The 22,217-nt window shown below is 45.5% G+C and overlaps 1 long non-coding RNA gene across 4 annotated transcripts; it reads right to left on the bottom strand.

The window, feature by feature from the left end:
• Positions 1–27: 27 nt before the first annotated feature.
• Positions 28–21,976, bottom strand: LOC116539986. Of its 4 annotated transcripts, XR_004264252.1 has the most exons (6): positions 19,851–21,976; positions 18,485–18,575; positions 14,624–14,787; positions 12,358–13,829; positions 8,804–12,107; positions 28–1,334 (listed from the first exon to the last, which is right to left on the bottom strand). It is a non-coding gene; the product is annotated as an uncharacterized LOC116539986 (long non-coding RNA). The 4 variants fall into 4 exon arrangements; XR_004264251.1 differs by lacking the exon at positions 19,851–21,976 and having other exon boundaries at positions 18,485–19,014; XR_004264250.1 differs by lacking the exons at positions 18,485–18,575; positions 19,851–21,976 and having other exon boundaries at positions 8,804–9,066; positions 11,976–13,829; positions 14,624–15,956.
• Between the last annotated feature and the right edge of the window lie 241 nt (positions 21,977–22,217).

Here is a 22,217-nt window from a genome sequence, read left to right on the forward strand (position 1 = left end):
TTTAATCAAGTCAAGAACTGTTTTTTATAAATCACTGATATCAAAAGTAACATTGGATGTAAAAGCTTCTGAGGTTCCATGGATATTCACTTTAATTGTATTCCAAATTGGTTACAGAAATGTGAGTATGGTTAAAATGACCGTGCAATTGCTGCTGCAATTGCAAACTTTGTACTTGTTCTCTCAGCCACAAAACAGTAGACTTTAGCATTGTTACTTCTGTTTGTAATTCCACATCAATTTTATTTTGGAGCATCCATGTCTGATCAGCTGTACGTGTCCAACTTTCTACATATTGGGCTGTTTGAATCAAACTAGTGCTACTGAGGACACCACAACAGAAGTTATCAGTGTGACCAAGGAGACTGTAGCAAAAATTATCATGCCTAAGGCTCTACAAGCGTGACAAGTGAGCTGGTAAGAAGGTTCACGAAATGTAAAGCGAGCGTAGCAGCCCATGGGTCAGACAAATTGACAGGAATCCATAATCCAGGAATATGACTAAGAATTATTAGCGTGGATATGTTCTGTTTTCATATAGTGCTATGATTAAGGCAATAATAAAATTGACAAGAGACAGACGTCAGTTGGGTGACATTTACCTGGAGTTGACCTTTTTTAAAGCCACTAGAAAAACATAAGGATTGAAGACACAGACTGTAAATTGAGTGGTAATGTTTCTAACGAAGGTGATATTAAAGTACGTTGAACAGAATTACTATTATTGAATAGTGTTCTGACCCAGATGCTCCGTTTCATAAATGAGAGTTTAGTTGTTCTGTGTCCGGGGCAGTCATGGCTCCTGGAGCCTACGCTTCCTGATCGTGATACATTTCAGGTGGAGGGTTGGGAACAGAACATACGTCCAATATGTTTTTGCCTCTACATAGGGGAAACATACCACATAGGACACCACGGCGAACATGGAGTCAAGGTTTTTGCCTGACCCTGGTGCTCCATCAGTTTCTCAGCCTCCTACATGATTTTCATGATCTGTCCCCATGTTATGGGTTTGGTTGTGATTGTGACTGTGGTTGGCCCTTGTTCCATCTTCGAATTCAGATCCAGTTGGCTCATGGTTCATACTGGAGGAACTGGGCCCACAGCTGGCCACCATGGATCCCTCCAGTGTCCTGTTCCATGGTCACACATACTTGGAGGGCACCCACACGGTTTGTCCATCTCCAAAAATACAAGCATACCCCCTTCCCCACGTCAGCAAATCCTCCGGGCCTTTGCATTGTCCTTTTTCGGGGATTTCCGTAACGCTTTTGGATAAACTTGCCTCTTTTCCTCTAACACTTGCCAGTGTCTTTCTCCTGGAGTCTTACCACCTGTGAAGTAAACAAGGCTAAATGTAATTTTGTTTGAGGTGGAAATTCATCTCCTGTTCCCCCTTTTTGTTGTTTCAGTATTCATCTTAGTGTTTGATGTGCCTGCTGAATAATCCCTTGTCTTCGGGATTGTATTGAATTCCTGTTTTGTGTTTGATTGCCCATAATTGTAAAAAGTTTTGGAAAGCATGACTTGACATAAGTGGGTCCAGTGTCAGTTTTGAATTGTTTAGGGACCCCCATATGGGCAATTGATGACAGTGTCATCAGACATGACCAGCTGTTTCTCCTGTTTGACATGTAGCGTGTAACATGAGATAGACATCTACAGTTAAGTGACCATAGCTGAGCTTGCCGAGGATGCCTGCTATACGTGTAGCATGCATCTGTCAAACTGCATTTGGAGCTAGGCCTCGCGGGTTACATCCTTCCACGGGTGGAACACCAGGGATATGTTGGCAGGTGGGGCAGGCTTGCACAGTGGCTCAAGCCTGGTTGTGAGATCGATGAAACGTGCAAGTGAGGGCAGAGGTGTTTTGATGTAATAATGCACGGGAATCTTGCACCTGTTCAAATAAAGAACCAGTTAGCTTGGCCGGGCGCGGTGGCTCACGCTTGTAATCCCAGCACTTTGGGAGGCCGAGGCGGGTGGATCATGATGTCAAGAGATCGAGACCATCCTGGTCAACATGGTGAAACCCCGTCTCTACTAAAAATACAAAAATTAGCTGGGCATGGTGGTGCACGCCTGTAGTCCCAGCTACTCGGGAGGCTGAGGCAGGAGAATTGCTTGAACCCAGGAGGTGGAGATTGCGGTGAGCCGAGATCGCGCCATTGCACTCCAGCCTGGGTAACAAGAGCGAAACTCCGTCTCAAAAAAAAAAAAAAAAAAAAAAAAGAACCAATTAGCTTATCTGCTTTGTCATTGCCTAGAGGTAATGGCCCAGGAAGTTGTGTGTGATAGGATATGAGAAATATGAAAAGGAGCAGCATGAGAATGAGTAACTTGTTGATGTCTTAAGAAGTAAGTTAAGCAGTTCTGGTTCCATGGAGCTTTTAATAGTGGCAATCTCAATGCAACTGGCTACATTACAACATAGGCCGAATCAGAGACAATATTAATAGGGGATAAAGCTGTGAGCTGCAGAACCTGAATAACTGCCAGTAATTCTGAACGTAGAGCTGAAACTCCGGGGGTGTTGATTGTCTGAGCATGTTTAGGTCCATAAATAGCAGCACAGCCTTTAGAAGAGCCATCAGTAAAGTAAGTCTGTCCATCTGGAATAGGCTTGTGAACAGTAATCACAGGGAGGATTTAAGGGTGAAATCTTATCTGAAAGATAATGGTTATCTATAACTCCTACAAAATCTGTGAGGGCGACTTCCCATGCAGTCCACAGCCTGCTGTTGTGAATCCAAGATAACGCCCTTAATCAGGGTCATATCCTGTAAGCATTTTTGATCTATGTTTGGCTGTTGTTGTAAGTTGTGTGATTAAAGAAAGGTAAACTTGCAAGGATTTTACTGTCTGATTGGATAGAAAAAGTGATTCTATTGCCATTATAATTTTATCTATGAACTTTCCTAAAAGTCCTGTTGGAGGCCAGGCATGGTGGCTCATGCCTGTAATCCCAGCAATTTGGGAGGCTAAGGCAGGCAGATCACGAGGTCAGGAGTTCGAGACCAGCCTGACCAACATAGTGAAACCACATCTCTACTAAAAATACATAAATTAGCCAGATGTGATGGTGGGCACCTATAATCCCAGCTACTTAGGAGGCTGAGGCAGGAGAATGGCTTGAAACCAGAAGGCGGAGGTTGCAGTGGGGCCGAGATTGAGCTATTGCACTCCAGCCTGGGCAAAAGAGCGAAACTCCGCCAAGAAAAAGAGAAGGAAGTCCTCTTGGAGACTGGAGAGTGGGAAGAATAAACACAGACAGAGGCTTTTGTGGGTGGAGTTGGTAGGCATGTCATTCCTTAAGCATTTGTTCTGCCTCCTTAGTAAGTTTCCAGGGAGAATCTAGTGAAGAATCTCCTTGGAATGTTTGATAGAGGTGTTTGAGTTGTTAAGCAATACCTAGCACTTGGCTGAGCCTATTAATACCCTCCAATAATTACTGAAAATCATTCAGAGTTTGTAATCTGTCTCTATGAAGAGCTACTTTTTGAGGCCTAACACTTCTTTCAATAACAGTAGTTCCTGTGTACTCATATGGGGAGGTTGTTTGCACCTTTTCAGGAGCTATTTTGAGATTCCATTTAGTCAGGGCTCGTTTTATTTCTCTACATAGCTGGTGTAATATTTGATTTGTAGGAGTGGCCAAAAGAATATCATCCATGTAATGAATGACGTTAGGGGTGGTAAACATGCTTCGAGGCTCCTTTAATGCTTTTACTACATAATGCTGGTATAATGTAGGACTGGTGAGCATGCTTTGGGGTAAAACTTTCCACTGATAGTGAGAGACAGGCTCTCTTTGACTAATAGAAGGCACACAGAATGCAAATTGAGGCTTGTCCTTCTCATACAATAGTATAGTATAAAAAAAATCTGAGATCTGTATCTATGAGAGGCCAATCTCTTGGAATGCCTGTTGGGGACAGTAAACCTTGTTGCAATGCACCCATTGGTTTAATCTGTGAATTTACAGCTCTCAAGTCATGTAGCAGTTGCCATTTTCCTGATTTTTTTTGAATCACAAATGCTGGTGAATTCCAAGGGCTGACTCTTCTATATGTCCTTCATTAAATTGTTCTTTTATTAACTGATGAAGCGGGGAGTCAGTTTCTCCTGTGATAGGGGCCATTGATCCACCCATACTGATTTATCAGTCAGCCACTCTTTTTTTTTTTTTTTTGAGACGGAGTTTCGCTCTTGTTACCCAGGCTGGAGTGCAATGGCGCGATCTCGGCTCACCGCAACCTCCGTCTCCTGGGTTCAGGCAGTTCTCCTGCCTCAGCCTCCCAAGTAGCTGGGACTACAGGCGTGCGCCACCATGCCCAGCTAATTTTTGTATTTTTAGTAGAGACGGGGTTTCACCATGTTGACCGGGATGGTCTCGATCTCTTGACCTCGTGATCCACCCGCCTCGGCCTCCCAAAGTGCTGGGATTACAGGCTTGAGCCACCGCGCCCGGCAGTCAGCCACTCTTAATGGCAAAGCGGTGGATGGATAAGTATCAATGACCCCTATTAGAAATTCGGAAAGCTGAGCTGTTTTCTGTTTGCCCAGTTATAGATAATGGATCAGGGCTTCCCTTCAGGGACTTTCCTAAGCCTTTTCCGCTCTGATAACCCATCTTTTTCAACATTTTAAATCCTAGACTGTCAATTTGCTCATTCATAAGCTCATATCCCATGGTGTAATTATGTCTTGGCCTCACAGATTAACAGCTATATTTGCAACATAAGTTTGAAAAGTACATGATTGCCTATCTGGACTGAGGCAAGGTAAAATGTCAGTATTCCGCAGAACACATTGAGCTGTTCCTATTCCCACTAAGGATGTAGAGACTAATTGTAAAGGCCAGGATGAGGGCCAATTGTTTTTAGATATTACTGATACATCCGCTCCCATGTCCATAAGCCCACAAAATTTCTTTCCTTTAATTTGCACAGGCCGATTAGAATCTGTGGGCTGGGAGAGGTAAATTTCCCGTGTAGTTGTACTCCCAAATCCTTGATTTCCTCCTATCTCCCGTTTCTTGGAGAAGGGTGTGACTTGCAGGGAATAAGCAATAGCTGAGCAATGTATTCTTCTGGTTCAAAAAACCCAGAGATCCTGTGGCAGTTACTTGAATTTTTCCTTCACAGTCAGTCAACAACTCCAGGGACAATGGTAATTAATGCCTTGTAAGTTAGGACAGCTTTTACCCAAGATTAATCCCATATATCCTGTTGGCAAAGGTCCCCAAAAGCTGGTGGGAATTTTGGTGGGTCTATCTTCTCCAACTAATGTGACTTGTTCTCTAACTGGGAGATCTAATCCTGCACTTCCGGATGTTCCTGGGGAGAGGGAATATGTTACTCTGAGGACCCACCCCTGAAGAGGGGTTGTGGTCTGGATGGGAAGTGCCCTCATTTTTTGAGGGAGGTGGGTCCATCCCCCCACCCCCCACTCTTATTTCCTGACATGGGAGTGCCATTCTGATGAAATTTTGAGTGGAATTGATTAGCCCAATGGTTTCCTTCACTACACTGAGCGCAAATTCTTGGCATTTTTTCTGTTGGCAGGGATACCGCGTTGTAAGATCCCTTTTGCCATTAGTCTGAGGACATTCCATCTTAAAATGCCCAATTTTTCCACAGTTTCAGACAAAGACCGTAAATTATTTAATTCGTGACAATTGTGAGAGAACTTATAATTTTGTTATTTTGACATGTCCGCCTTGCTGCTAGACAGGAATTACAGAGGTAAGCAGGAGTCTGGAGACAGTTAAGCTTCCACATTCCCCCCTTTAAAAGCTTTCTTTTAAAAATAAATATTACTAGAAGGCTTTACCTTCTTTATGTTAGACATGATGCTAGGATAGCAGGATAGAGCCTAAGGCCTGTCACAAGGCAATGCATTTGTTTGCCTTGGAAGTTACTTTGCTATTGTATCTGCTCTTAGCGTCACTTGTCTTCTTTGTGGCAGCAGACTGGCTCTTTCTTTTTTTTCCTGGTCTACATCAGTGTTCTGTGGAACAGACTGGCTCTTTGACTTAATTTTTCTCAGCCTTTGTTGGCCTCCCTGTGGCTGTGCCTGTCACAGGTCATTCCCATCTTTCAGGGAATCTAACCCATCATTGACTAACCAGACATCCACCTGGGGGGCACGATCTTTGGCCTTTAGAGAAGCACGAGTAAACCAGTCAGAAGTCAGACTTAGAATCTTTTACTGTGCTGTCTGTGCCTACGTAGGAGTTACATTACACCTTAGCAAGTTATTTTTACAAGTGATGTTTAAGGCCTGGGCCTGTCTTCTCTACACTCATACATCTGCGTTTTACAAGCCACGTAGAAGGTAAAGAGGGGAGGCCCGAGAAAGAAAAATACCTTATAGAAGACCTATGTTAGTTTCATAATTTTCTACCTTTTCATGAGATTTCTTCTGTGGGTAAGGGCTGATACTTAGTGCCATTATTTTGGAGTGTGTGTGTCTTGCCAACACCGCCTCTACAGTGGACTGTGTGCTCCTATATAGGAGCGGCAGTAAACAAGGGAGTAATAGACAGCCGCCTGATGTAAGTACTACACTCCCCATGAGAGTCTTGAATCTGCCAAAAGACGAAAGCCATCCACTAAAAAGAGTCTGGGGTCCAACCTTTCCAGGTTTGGACTAGAACAGGGGCTAACATTCTCATTTTGGCAGTGATTTCCATAACTGCCTGTTGTCATCATTTTTTTTTTTTTTTTTTTTGAGACAGAGTTTCGCTCTCGTTGCCCAGGCTGGAGTGCAATGGCGCGATCTCGGCTCACCGCAGCCTCCGCCTCCTGGGTTCAGGCAATTCTCCTGCCTCAGCCTCCTGAGTAGCTGGGATTACAGGCACGTGCCACCATGCCCAGCTAATTTTTTGTATTTTTAGTAGAGACGGGGTTTCACCATGTTGACCAGGATGGTCTCCATCTCTTGACCTCGTGATCCACCAGCCTCGGCCTCCCACAGTGCTGGGATTACAGGCTTGAGCCACCGCGCCCGGCCCTCATTAGTTATAATTTCTAATACCGCTTGTAATCTAATGAAATGATTAATCATGTAGGTGGAATACGATATGACCATGATTCATCTTGTGCCCAGGTGGCTGCCATAGTAGTTAATTATTCTCTGGAAGCCAGTCTGTATGTTTCCAATCTTCTGTGAATCTTTCTCTTTTTTATTTTTTTTTTTTGAAGTCTACTGCTCATTTGTTCCTATGTTTAGGCTCATCATAAATAGGATGGATATCCTAATGTTTTTCCCTGTTTTAAGGGTAACAGGAAGAATGAGTGTTTAATAATGCCTAATACACAAGCTCTTATCCATTTTTCTGGCAACTGCCTGTAGACTGGCTGACCACAGATCCAAGAGTCCTGCAGGCGCTTGCTGTGTGTTTGGAACATCTAGTTGATGCTAAGAGTGGTTTAAAGAAGGGAACCTAGAAAATGAGTTAAAAATGAGATAGCCTTGAGCTATTTTTACCTTTTCTATTTTCCGTCTGCCATACAAGCTAATTCACCTACAGGGGTGTGTGTATAGGTGGTACCCCAACCAGCTACACAGTATCTTCCTATGATAGGAGTTGTTAAAAGCCAAGTATTAGAGCCAGTAGGCGTTAATTATGGAGCATTTGTGGTGGAGAGAATAAATGTGTAGTTGTCATGGGGAAGCAATTCTTTCACCTCCCAAGGCCACCTATTCTCCATGTCAGTTCCTCTGCATATATAACCTGAGGTAACTCCTATATTTCCTGCTGTATTCTTGGCTAACTGCAGATTTTAGTGGCAGGGATTACTTGGTTAATATCTTCACTGAACGATTTGAAAATCCTAAATCGTTGCTGAGGTTTGTGAGCTCGAGTCCTTTTGATAATATTAAAAATACGATGCTATCAGTAGCTTGCACCCTGGAATATCTAATGCCTAATCTCTTTAGTTCAGGATTCATCTCTTTTTCTGTGGCTGCATCGCTGTATCCAGTTGGGACCTCAGTGCCTATTCCTCAGTCAGGTGAAATCTGATTTGAAATAACAAATTCAGTGAGGCGACAGGAACTTCCTGTTACACAGCTGTCATACTGATTCTGTTGAGGCTTCTGGAGAAGTTTATGTCCTGAGGCTATGGAGTATCCCTAATCCAGTACGGGATATGACTGGATACAGTCAACTTTCTTTTGGAATCAGGAATGTAACAACCACAAGAGGGACATGCTGACATGACTCCATGCTGAGGGTTGCTATAACAGATTGGAGCCACTGTTATTACTTATTTTTACAGAGTGTTCTTGTCATCTGGCAGGCATCTAAATACAGATATTACAGATACATGCTCCCTTGACGCTGCCTTTGTCAGAGGAGGATACTCAGGTTGAATTGTAAAGAGATCCTTTTCCAGACCTATCACGGAGCTTGAACCAAGTCCCAGGTAGAAGTTTGGGGGTCACAGCAGATGTAGGGCTGATCATCACCAAGATCACAGATTGAATAAGTAGTTTGGTTACATATACAAGTTCCTAGGGGAGCTCCCATACATTATAATGGGTTTGATATATAAAGGTTTTAACTTGTGTGTTTCCTACCCATGTAGTACAGATGCATATAGGACATCTGTCCAAAGCTTCCTCCCTTTCTAAGATTGCCACAAGCTAACATGATTAAAATGAAAGGCGACATCTTATACTAAGACCTGGCCAGGAGTGCTTTCTCCTGGAAGCAAGCTTTGCAACAATCATGACATAGTAACAAGATATTAATATTACTAGAATAACAGTAAGACTTAAAATCTCAGTTCACCTTTATTTATCTGGTGGAGATTCCTCAAGTGTCAGCTAGTCCGTTGACTAGTCAGCTTTCGGTTATGTGACTAGAGCAGGGCTTGATGATTCTTCATTATTAGTTGTGTCTGAGGTTAGGCTGGTCTGAATTTGGTCTCTGTTTGCCATTCGTCTTAAGGTTGGTTTGGTGGGTTGACCCGGGTCTGGCTGGCTGGTCCATGTGTCCTGGGCAGCAGCTTGCTTTAACCAGCTGTGATGGATCCAGGGAACAACTTCAGCAACCTTAACAGCAGTGGGGGTAGATAAGATTACAATAAAGGGCCCGTCCTAATGTGGTTGGGATGGGTGGACTGGGCTAGACTTACTGGCAATCTTTCTTGCATCCAACTTTGTACTTCTTTCATAGCTGTACCTAAGGCCTACATTTGTCTTCTCCATGTTAGTGCTCCTGTTTCTTTGAGATCTCCTTTAATTTTGGTAATGAGAGGGGGCGGCCTTCCAAACATAACTTTGTAGGGTGAGTATCCTGGCTTTTTTTCTGGGTGCATCTGATTTGAAGGAGAACCATGGGTAGAGCCTGGTCTCACTTTAGGTGGGTTACTAGACAGAAGTGTTTTTTTTAACAATTGCTTTATTGCTTGGTTCATCCTTTCAACTTTTCCTGAACTCTTGGGACAGTATGTAATATGCAACTTCCATCTTGTTTTTAGTAACTGGGATAGGTGTTGAACAACTTCAGCTACAAATACTGGGCCATTATCTGACCCGATAGTCAAAGGCACCTCAAACTTGTGAATAATGAGTGCTGGTAACACCCAGTTACTTCTCAGGCCTTTTCAGTTGGGGAAAACCTTTACCCACTTGGAATAGGGGCATACAAAGATCAATAAATACTTAAGACCTCTTACAGGGTAACTCAGTAAAATCTACAATCAGGTTCTCACAGAGGGTGAATTCCTGGGGGCCGGACTGGTCCTTGTCTAGGGTTGTTTTGTGCACAGGTTAAGCACTTTTCAGAGACAGCACTGGTAATAGCTGTCAGCTGTTGTAAGGTTGACTAAAAGGATGGACAGGCAGACCCAGGGTCAGGTTTAGCAAGTTTATTTCAACCTGCCAGGCTGGCTGCCTCACCACAGGCAGTGAAGGCAGCAGCCTGGCTTATAGACTATGGGGGTTATATAGGAGTTTGCAGGTAGCCAGGTGCTGTTCTAAGAAAAACCACATCTTGGTTCTTAGGGGCTAACATTCTGCTAAATTGGGTCAACATTCTGGGTTTGAGAGCTGGGTGCGACCACATCCTGGAACCTAGGTGCCCTGTTTATAGGGCATGAGCTCGGCTTAGCAGGGGAGAATGTCAAAGGGGGTCTATGGATTTGCCTTGCTGTGACCCTACCTTTCTAGCCTTTTGATTGATATGTATGTGTGTGTGTGTGTGAGAAAAGGGGCACCGTTTGTTTTTAGCTGCTTCATGCTGAGTAGGGACGCTGGTTGGGGTGAGGCTGGCTTGCAAGTTGGTAGTCCTAGAACACCATCATGTCCTGTAATGTGCCACAGGTAAAAGCTTGTAACTGATTCTGTAAAAAACTGGGTGAAAAGGCGTAAGAGGCAAGGGCCAAAGACCAAGAGGAGGAGGAGAGTTATAGCAGGGCTGAGGAGGGGAAGCAGCTAGGGAGCCCAGGAGCTGAGAGACCAACCGGGCCAGCAGAGCCAGGCAGTAGAATGTCTTTTAAATTTTTTGGGTTTGGTCTTTAAGCCTTTTGATAGTATTTTGTATAATCTAGATTTACTGAGGTAAAAACAGCATTGGTTATTTAAAAAGAGGCACAGACTTTTTTTCCCCAGCAGTGAGGTGGCCTAGGCCTCTGAGGTTTTTGTAAAGTGATTGATTTAAAGAGTCTAGTTGGTTTTGAAGGTTAGTGATAGACTTTGCTATGGTTTCTTTTTTTTTTACTGACGATTGGAAATTTTGGGAGAGCAACTAGAAATATGATAACAAGGTTTTTAGACTTCCTGCTTCTAACCTGACACTAGTTGTGACTTTAAGGGCTACTAATAAGGGAATGAACTATATTTTTTTAGTGGGGGTAGGCGTGTAGTGTATAGTAGGGACAGGGAGTTTTTTGGTTTGGAGGACAAGGTTAATTTAATGTTGGAGGTAGATTAGGGTGCAAGTACCTGTCTAGTTGGTAGGGAGACAGAAATAGGTTATGGATCTCAGAGGAAGAAGATGCCTCTGGTGTTAATGTAAATGGACAAGGGATTCAGAATAGGTGTTGGAGTGTGTAGGTTCCTTATTTGGAGGGAACTGGTCCAGCTTTAGCAACCCAGAGTGAGGGGGAGAGAGAGAGACCCCTTTGAGAACTCCTGTCTCAGGAAGGGGTTTCCATGTTTGAGAGGCAGGAGAGGAGGTAATGTGGAGGGTCTGGGTAAAAAGGGCCGTTAGCTTCAGGGGAGAGTGAGGGATGGGAGATGGTTTGAGTAGAACCACAGGCAGAGGGAGGGATGGTGCCTATGTGTATGTGTTTGTTGGAAGAGGTGACACATATGGTGGCTTGGCTAAGTTTTGGGGTATACAGAGTTATGGGAGTTTTCCGTGGTGGTTATTGGCAGTATATGTGCAAAGAAGTTTGGTAGCTCTATTACCAAGGACAGTGGGATAGTGAGGGTGAAGGCTCTGTCTACAAAGGCAGAGCCTTTTTGGATGGCGTGTGAGAAGCAAATGGGAATATGGTCCTAGGGCTGAGAAAATGGGATAGCTGAGTGGGCAGTAAAGGGAGAAACAGGAATGGATAAACTCTTCTTGAGACGTGTGTGTTTGTGTGTGTGTGTGCGCGCATGGGGGAGAGAGGAGAGGACTTTTAATATTTGATACATTATGAGGAGAGACTTTTTCTCAGCTGATGTGCAGGGACAGGAGGACAGTGGAGGGCTCCTTGAGAGGAAGTGACGGAGCATACAGGACAGTTTGGTTTTTTTAGTGTGTAAACAGGTGTGGAGGTGGGATAGAAGGGTGAAGGAGAAGGTACAGGGGGTGTGCATTGATAAGAGATGTTAGAATTTCCTCAATTTGTTTGGCTATCCAGTTCCCTTGGAAGGAGGCTCCTTAACAGTGAAGGTTTTTGGTGGCAGAATACTGGGTTTGAATTGCGGGGCTGGTGAGGGGGAGAGGGACAGGGGCAGAGGAAACAGACCTCTTTTCCTGCCTTGTCGGCCTTTTTGGTCCCTCTTGAGACATCATCTGATCCTGTTTGGTGTCCTCTTGCCTTAGCCGGGAGGTGTGCAGCTTGGAGGAGTTGGTAATAATTAGTGATGGGGGTTCCTGCCTAGAATGGGAGTAGAACAGTGAGACATGTAAGGAAAGAGTGTGAGAAAACGGTATTAAATAAGGAATACGTAAGGGGTCTGGTGGTGCGTGGGCGTGAGATGACTCCATTAACCTCCTCCACAACTGAGACCTGAGAGGTATCAGTTGGTCCTGGGAATTCAGGCAAAGCAGAGTAGGTAGCCTGGGTATTGATTAAAGATGAGATTGAATTTTGCTTGTAAAAAAAAAAAAAAAAAAGATTGACTTACCTGCTACTGACAGAGTTAACCTGGGCTCCGATACAGTGATGGTAGATGGGGCCAGAGGTCCCAGGCCCGGCAGTCTTCAGCAGCTAGGTCAAGGAACTGCGGTGTGCGAGCGATTCCTCACCTTTTGTCTTGGTGAAGGGGTTGCAGGTTGGAGGTTAAGGCTTTTCTGTCTGCCTGTTGAGAGGACAGTCAGCTTCCAGTGGCCTGTGTGCTAGCAGATGGAGCAAGGGCTTTTTGGCACCCACGGATTTGGATATGCTTGTGCCTAATGTCCTTCCTTGCTGCACTTGAAACATGCCCTTGGAGGTGCATTGCTATTGGATCTTTTGTGCCCCTGGGTGCCACAGCCAGGCTGTTTAGGTTTAGCTTTGTCTATTTATTGAAGACCAGGTTAAGGAGGTCTTGTGGGGTTTGAGGGCCATCTTCAGCTTTTTTAAGTTTGTGCCAGATGTCTGGAGCAGACTGGGAAACAAAACGGGTGTCCAGGTTCATCTGTTGCCCGTTATTATTTCAAAAACCCAGCGGGTGATTCGCCAATCAAGGGCGCCCTCTGGCGGCCAACCTATGCCAAAACCAGGCCATTCTATTTCAGTGTTCACCTTTGAGGGGGTCAGCTTTACTGTAAGCTTTCTTGAAATTCTTTAGCATGCACTCTTAAGGGAGTGGGCTTTAATTCCTTGGATTCTTTTCCTCCCATTTCCTTCCTCATGGCACACAATCACTTTCACTTTGGGCCAATTAGACTGTCTCCCTTGTGGGAGTGTTTCAGACACCACATGACATTGGAGAGTTCATTACTTCCCCCACAATACCTAGACTGTGGGGGTACCTCCTTCAGCCGTATGCAGTAGCCCCTAAGGATGTTCACCCCTAGTCCCAGTTAGCCCCACACTTCACTGGTAATGTACAGTCCACTCTTAACGGACGTCCGGCACCCGCACACCTCTGCCTCCCCAGGACTCCTCATTGGACAAAACTGAGCCTGTCTGGCGGTCCCGGGTGTGTTCACATCCACTGACACACTCCCAGTTGGGGTGGCAAGCTGCTCTTGCCGCCCTAGCAGCAAGTTCGGCCCCGCTGCACTCAGCGCTCTATTGGCTCAGACTCACTCACACCGGTGGCTGCTGCTTTATGCCAGCATCAGGGTTGTATCTCAGCCTGAATTGGTGAAGTCCTTTCCTCACTGCCCCCAGCCACCTTTTGGGTCAGGCTAATAGACAACCTTTGAGCGGTGACTGGTCCCCCACCTGCCTGGCAGGGCAGGATTTCTGTCTGTCCTCTACCATAGCCTCTCTTTATTCTGTAGGGCCCTCTTTTCTTACCGTGATTCTCGGCCTGTGCTGCGCAGAAGTTTCCTTCCAGGTACCTGTTGCGCTGGTAGAAGAAGGGCCTTGGGCTGTGGGAGAGCCGAGCCCTTGTCCCAGGAAAGCTCTCGGGTCCGCGCTTCTAGGAACTGGGTCTGGGGAGGGGGTCTGCGGACAGGTGATAAGCTTAGAAAGTTGAGATAAGCTCACAGCTGCAACTTGTTAGCTATGCCTGGTGAGGTTATTTAAATTCCTTAGCCTATGTATACCTTCTAAATGATGTTTAGTTAATGGTAACTATTACCTATGTTATGCATGTTATTTTGAACTTATTACTTATTTTCCTTCCACATATTACCCACAACAGCTTTTAATAGCTTAAATTCTACTGGAGTGTGTTTATGAACAAGTTGTTGTGGATTGTTTGGATTGGCCCTTATGGTAATAGCAAAAGCACAAGGTCCTAAGGGTTCTGCAGCAGGCAGAATTTTTTTGTGCTGGCGTCTCTTTCTGCTACTGAAGGAGGCAGTGCAGACCAGCTCTCCTCCCCTCTCTCCTGTTTCTCACTTTCAATGGGCGCTGTTGGTGAACCAAAAGGCTCTTTCAATTTTGGGGAGTCAGAGCATAGCTACTGCTGTTCACTTGAATAAGAAAGGGATAATGGCAGGATGACAGTATGCACCAAACTCCAAGCAAAGAAAACAGAGGGATCTATTTTAAGACCTTTTTGATGAGCCCATTTCAAACCTTCCCCTACCTGGTCCCAGTCTTCCACATCGAGGTGCCTGTTTTTGGAAACCATGAGTTACGTGTAATGACTTCCTATAGAAGTTTACTCAGTGTTTGAGAACTGACCTGCGCACCAGATTCTGTAAGTAGTTTTGCTCCTCAGTAGACAAATTCTGCCCCATGCTACCCTGATTCAGAAACTTCTCCCTCCAGTACCTCTTTAGGGTACTGACCTTATATTCACTGCCGGCAGATCGGGGTTCCTCATCTGTCTAATCAGTTCCACAACCTCTGCTCCAGCAGACCTTCTTCATTCAGGTCCCTGTATCTCATGTCCCTGTTCAGGGGCCACTTGTGGTAATCTGATGAATGAAGGAAGACCAACGAGGAATTGAAGCTAAAGGAAAAAGGTTCTGTTTGAAAGAATGGGTCAGGGGGTTCTTTGCTTCTAGTGAACACAGTCCCTGAGCTTTTACAGCCCTTCGTATTTATTAAGTAAAGTGAATAATTGTCGGTCAGCTACTTGATTTATTACAGGGACTGCTTCCCTTGTTCAGCTGCTTCCAGATATTCAGGCAGATAACCTCAAGGAGCACAGGACCTGGGGCGTGACTGCCCTCAACACTGCTGTTGCTTTCATGAGGACAGTTTGCGGTTTACTCATAGAGCCTCCAGAGGTTTTTGGTCATACCCACATTCTTGGGGTCACCAGTACATTTGATATCCCACAGGAAACTAAATATTACAAAAAGAATTCCTTCCTATTTATTTTTAGAGATGAGATCTATTAGGTTCTCCAGGTTGACCTCAACTCTGAATATCTGGGATGACAGATGAGTGTCATCGCACCTGGTGAAATACTACAAAACAAAATCTGAATCCAAGAAAACAAGAATCCACAATTCACTTCCCCAAGATATCTACCTTTGCCCATCTTCTACCTCTCAGGTTCTCCAACTCAGAGGAGAAACTTTGTCACTAGTGCCACTGTGTCCTCATGGGACCATTGATCATAACACATAGCCATCAGCGACAAGAGGCAGGTGAACAAACAGGTATCTATGCTGTGGTCCTGAAATAAGGGGTTCCATCCCCTTCTTTCTAGCAATTCTCCTGGTATAACAAAGGTCACATGAATCCTGATGCAGTGCCTTAGGCACTTCCAACATAATCCCTCTGTACCTACACACCCTTCACATCTTTGGACACAACAAACACACGCCAATTGCTGGTGCTGCCGCCGCCACCACCACCTAACTGCCCCACAGCATAGGGCTCTCTCTGGCCTTGCCAAAAGTTAAAGTATTTTAATACCCCTTCCTAATACTGGTGTGGATAGGAGTTTAACCCAGGGGTTATGGTGATGGGCACACACACAACACTTGATGCTGAACACAAGTCATCAAGAAAGTTTGTTAATCAAATATGCTCACAGCTGAGAGGATACCATTCACCACAAAGATCCACACGGGGGCTGCTTTATACGTAAGTGAGGGTAACCAGGGGCCGGGCTCAGTGGCTTATGCCTGTAATCCCTGCACTGTGGGAGGCCTAGGAGAGTGGATCACAAGGTCAGGAGTTCAAGAGCAGCACTAAAAATACAAAAATTAGCCAGGTGTGGTGGAACATCCCTGTAATCTCAGATACTCAGGAGGCTGAGGCAGGAGAATCGCTTCAACCTGTGAGGAGGGAGTTGCGGTGAGCTGAGATTGCACCACTGCATTCCAGCCTGGGGGATATAGCAAAACTCTATCTTAAAAAACGGGAGTAACTAGGGACTGTGGTATGCAAGCTTTGCTGAATCAAGAGGGTATGATAGCCCCTCATTCCCTTGAAAGGATGCAACTGGCTTGTGTTAATTTTTAAGAAAGGGTCTCGTTCTGTCACTCCTGCTGGAGCATACTGGCACGATGATGGCTCACTGCAGCCTGAACTTTCCAGGTTCCAGAGCTCCTCCCACATCAACCTCCCAAGTGGCTGGGACCAAAGGCATGCAACACCATACCAGCTATAACTGGCTTATTTGAATAACTCTGCTGGTAGAAATAAAATTCAAACTTGCTACAAAAATAACCAGGAAATCTGCCTAGTCCTCCTGATCAAAAAGGTTGTTAGACCGGGCGCGGTGGCTCAAGCCTGTAATCCCAGCACTTTGGGAGGCCGAGGCGGGTGGATCACGAGGTCAAGAGATCGAGACCATCCTGGTCAACATGGTGAAACCCCGTCTCTACTGAAAATACAAAACATTAGCTGGACATGGTGGCACGTGCCTGTAATCCCAGCTACTTGGGAGGTTGAGGCAGGAGAATTGCCTGAACCCAGGAGGCGGAGGTTGCGGTGAGCCGAGATCACACCATTGCACTCCAGCCTGGGTAACAAGAGCGAAACTCTGTCTCAAAAAAAAAAGTTGTTAGACTAGGTCACATTATCCAACAGAGCAGAGTGGGAAGGGGAATTTGCACTCAGACCATTTGAGGTAGCATTGGTATCACCAGACATGAATGAAGGTAAGCACATGATAATGGCCTTAAACTTAGGGCTTACACCATAATGTGGCTGACATCATCCATGGTAGTCTTAGTTAATTCAAAAGGAATCCAAAACTATCACACAATTCCAGTGGTTCCTAATAGCAGTGGTAGGCCCAAATCCACAGGTAAAAAGTACCATTAGTATTTTGAGATATTCATAGCCTTATTTTACTTCTGTGCTGCATTTGCTATCCTCAGAAATTATGAGTTACTTCTGTCCGCCTAACCCCATCGAAAGCCCAGACCCATTGCTCCTCAACCTTGGGCCTACTGACTCTCACAAGATAACCGTATTTGCCTCTATGAAACACCCCAGAACACACCAAAGTCATCTCAATATCAGCCGGGCGTGGTGGCTCACGCCTATAATCCAAGCACTTTGGAGGCCAAGGCGGGCAGATCACCTGAGGTCAAGAGTTCAAGACCAGCCTGACCAACATGGTGAAACCCCGTCTAATGAAAAAGAAAAGAAAAGAAAAAGTCATCTCAATATCTTGGTGTGGCCACAGAGTGGCGACTTAGGACAAGCTCCAGCCTGAGTGTCATCTTCTTTCAGCTACTCCTATGCATCTGGAGGCATCTCATGTCTATTCATCCCTGGGAAGCCTACGCTACCTGCCAGACTAGGCCATCAGATATATCCTCCCTTCATCACCATTTACCTCCCTCACTAAGTCCAATACCATCACCAGGTACCCAAGCAGGAAACCCAACCTCCATTTCCTCTCTCTCTGGTAATGTCACCACCATAATCTGAAGTTTGCCCCTTGCAAATGTGACCCATGACTCACTCATCTTGGTCCACACAGTAGCTACCACATATTGGATACCTCCAATATCAACCCCTCCCCAGATATTTGCATCTATGTGTCCTGCTGCCCATTTGATAACTCCACTAACTAGTATCTAATACATTTCAGAATCTTAACATGATCATGATATTGTGAAATACATATATGATCATCTCCTTTCCTGGGACAGAATTCCTAAAATTCATGACGCTTTCAAATTTATAAGTGACTTTTAACGGTAGTGAGTTGACTGATGGTTGGTAACCCCTACATAACTTCAGGATGGGTACTTGTCAGGGGAAAGACTACATCGGGATTCGAGGTCTGGAAAGTTCAGCCCTGCACCCCAATCTCCAAAAGGGGAGAAGGGGCTAAGGTTAAGCTGACCAGCATTGGCAAATAATTTAACCAATCATGGCTATGTAATAAGGCCTCCATAAAAGCCCATAAAGAGAGGGTTTGGAGAGCTTCCAGATAGCTAAACACATGGAAGTTCCTGTGTTCCTGGAGGGTGGTGGAGATCATAAAAGCTCTGGGTCCCTTCCTCCTATGCATGTCTTCATCTGTAACCTTTGTAATAAATTTTCTTTTTTTAAACTGAAAAAGTGTCTAAGTTTTGTGACTGGCTCTAGCAGATTAATGGAAGCTGAGAAAGGGGTCAAGGGAAGCTGATTTATAACAAGTCAGTCAAAAGCACAGGTAAAAAACATCCTGGGGCTTGGAACTGGCATCAAAAGGAGGTGGGCGACAGTCCCATGGGACTGAGACTTACCCTATGGGATGTGATGTCCACCGTAGAAAATACTTGGTGTGTGAGGAAAAGTGTCCACACATCTGGGCACAGAAGTACTCTGCGCTGACTCCTGTTGGGGGAGAGAGCAGAGCAAAAGTAATTTGTTTTTTCCCCTCAGAATGGCCAAAATGAAACTCCTGATATCCTCAGTGAATATTACATCTGATATCAACTTGCTCATCTCATTTGCAGTTCCCATTGCTACAGTTGCCAAGACCAAAAACCCTGGGGTGATTCCTGAATCCACTCAAGCTCTCTAAAAATCCGAGTTGCCCCTTTAAAAAACACAAAACCAGAATCTAGCCACATTGCCTAAGCCAACTCCAGTTCATTCCTCCTCACCTGGACTATGGGAGTAGCCTTCAGTTTGATCTTTCTCCTCCCTCAACCCCACAGTCTGTTGTCCGCTCTATAACCAAAGCCTGTTAAGACACTGGTAACATCACCTCACCCCCTTCAGTTTCACTTTTTTTGAGACAGATTCTCAGTCTGTTGCTCAGGCTGGAGTGCAGGGCGGCACAATCTCGGCTCATTGCAGCCCCCATCTCCCAGGTTCAAGCAAGTCTTCCACCTCAGCCTGCGGGTAGCTGAGACTCCAGGCACCTGCCACCATGCCCAGCTGATTTTAGTATTTTTAGCCAACTTAGGCCGACTCATTCTCCATACAATACCCCTGTACTCTCTGTCACAAAGGCCAATGGCTCCTATCAGCTAGTCTAGGATCTCCGGGCTATCAATCAGGTGGTCTTTCCCATCCATGCGGTAGTTCCCAACCACAAACCACATATGCTGCATTCCCTCATCCCTCCAGATACAACCCATTACATTGTAACAGACCTGAAACATGCCTTTTTTAACATTCCTCTTCACCCTGACTCCCAAGATCTCTGCTTTCACTTGGACTGACCCTGAAACCCTCCAGTCACAACAACTTACTTGGACAGTCCTCCCCAAGGCTTTAGAGATAGCACCCATTTCTTTGGGCAAGCTGTAGCTCAAGAGCTCACGTTCCTAGACCTCTCCCCTAGCTGGCTCCTCCAGTACATGGATGACCTCTTCTGTAGCCCCTCCCTAGAGGACTCTCAGACTCACACTATTACCCTTCTAAACTTTCTTGCTAGTAAAGATATGTAGGATTTTATATATAAAACCTATATATAGGTTTTATATATAGGGTTTTATATAAACCTATATTTTTATATATGTTTTTATATATAGGGTATTCCCCTCCAAAGAACAACTCTCCACTCCAACAGTGATGTACTTAGGAGTCCAGCTCGCCCCCAGGACCTGAGCCGTGACCCCAGCATAGGCAGCACTGATAGATGGCCTGTCCCCATCCAACTCTAAGAGTGAAATCCTCTTTCCTAAGACTAGCAGGCTTCTTCAGAATATGGATTCCCAATTTTGCCCTCCTAGCCCACCCCCTCTATGAAGCAGCTAAAAGCCCATTCAATCAGCCCCTAGATCCTTCACACAACATAATCCCTAGCTTCCACAAACGTAAAGCTCCTACTCTATCTTTGCTTGACATGTCTCCACCCTTCATTCCCTACACAGCAAAAAACCATGGAATAGCTCTTGGTGTCCTTGGCCAACAATAAAGGAAATCCTCCTTTCTTTGCTCCCATAGCTTACCTCTACTAGACAGCATCGCCCGAGGGTGGCCCACCTGCCCCAGAGCGCTAGCAGTAGCTGCCACCCTACCCTTAGAAAACAAAAAACATTCAGTCAAGACACCACAGTCCACAGCCCACAAAATCTACAAGATCTCTTCTCTGGAGCACTGAGCACTTTCTCCTTGTATCCAACTACTCCATGCCCTCTTTCTTGAAAACCAAGTTCCACCTCTCCAGATGTGGCACTCCACATCTGGAGATCCTCAATCCTCCCTCAATCCTACATCTCTACTTCCGGTATACTCCTTCTCTCCCACACACTCCTGTACTGAAATCCTTGATCACCCACAGCCTCATTTCCCTAATATCTCTCCTGAACCTGTCCCCGATCCTGATGACCAGTTATTTATAGACGGCTCCTCTTCCAAATCAGTTGACTCCCATAAAATCGCTCGGTGTGCAGTCGTCTCCCTTGACCGTGTAATTGAAGCTAAACCCCTATCCCTAGGGACCTCCTCCCAAAAGACAGAACTTGGAGCTCTCATCAGGGCCCTAACCCTCTCTAAAGAAAAATGAGTCAACATTTTTACTGACTCCAAATATGCCGATCACATTCTCCATTCTTACGCCACCATCTGGCAAGAGAGAGGATTTCTTCCTGCCAAAGAAACCTCCATCACTAATGGCCCCCTTATTTACCAACTCCTCCCAGCTGCACACCTTCCGGCTAAAGCAGGGGTTGTAAACTGTCAAGGACACCAAACAGGGTCAGATGAGATCTCCAGAGGAAACAGGTTGACGGGGCAGCAAAAGAAGCCTCCCTTTTTTCTGCCCCTGCCCCTCTCTTCCTCATTACCCCCACCACTCAAACCCAGTATTCTCCCACTGAAAGAGCGTCACTGCTACAACAAAGGACCTCCTTCCAAGGGAACTGGATAGTCAAAGATCAAAAACTCATCCTCCCCAAGCAAAAACCAAAGAAATTCTAACATCTCTTCACCGGTCTTTCCATATCAGTGCGTACCCCCCGTACCTACTTCTTCACCCTTGTTTCTCTTCCCCTTACCTATTTACCTCACTGAAAGACATAACCTCAAATTGTTGTATGTGCTCTGTCACTTCCTCCTAAGGAGTCCTCTGCTCTCCTCCCATCCCTACACATCAGCTAAGAGGAACACTCCCAGGAGAAGACTGGCAATAGACTTTACCCACATCCCTACTGTTAAGAAAACTGTTTCTTCTTACTCTTGTAGACACCTTCTCCGGGTAGGTGGAATTCTTTCCCATCTCCTCAAAAACAGCTGCAGTAGTTTCCCAAATTCTTTTAACAGCCTCCTGTGCTCCATACAATCAGAGAGTGGCCCTAGCTTCATCTCCCAAATCACCTAACAAGTCTCTTAGTCCCTTGGCATCCAGTGGCACCTCCATATCCCATACCAACCCCAGTCATCAGAAAAAGTTGAAAGGTCAAATGGGATCCTTAAAATTCAGTTAACTAAACTCACTCCTGAAGTCCAGAAACCCTGGACCTCCCTTCTGCCCGTAGCCCTAACCCACATCAGAGCCAGCCCAAAACCACCCTCCTTCCTCAGCCCCTTTGAGTTAATGTATGGACGCCCTTCCTCTTACAAAATAGGTCCCCTTCTAACTCAGCTAGGAGAAGACCTCCCAACACTTTACCTCATCTGCCGTATCCTCCGTGAACAAGCAGACCAGGCCCTCCCAAAGCCCCAGGAAGGCATCACCAACTGGACCTTCCTACCAGGAGAACATGTCTTCCCAAAAACTCTTAACACAGGCCGGGCATGGTGGCTCACGCCTATAATCCCAGCACTTTGGGAGGCCGAGGCGGGAGGATCGCTTGAGCCCAGAAGTTCGAGAGCAGCCTGGGCAATACAGTGAGACCTCGTCCCTTAAAGAAAAAAGAAAAGAAAAAGGTCCGGGCGCGGTGGCTCATGCCTGTAATCCCAACACTTTGGGAGGCTGAGGCGGGCAGATCACGAGATCAAGAGATCGAGACTATCCTGGTCAACATAGTGAAACCCTGTCTCTACTAAAAATACAAAAATTAGTCTGGCATGGTGGCGCACGCC

The sequence above is a fragment of the Sapajus apella genome, unplaced genomic scaffold (assembly GCF_009761245.1).
Source record: "Sapajus apella isolate SASKATOON/1434 unplaced genomic scaffold, GSC_monkey_1.0 scaffold135, whole genome shotgun sequence".
NCBI lineage: Eukaryota > Metazoa > Chordata > Mammalia > Primates > Cebidae > Sapajus > Sapajus apella.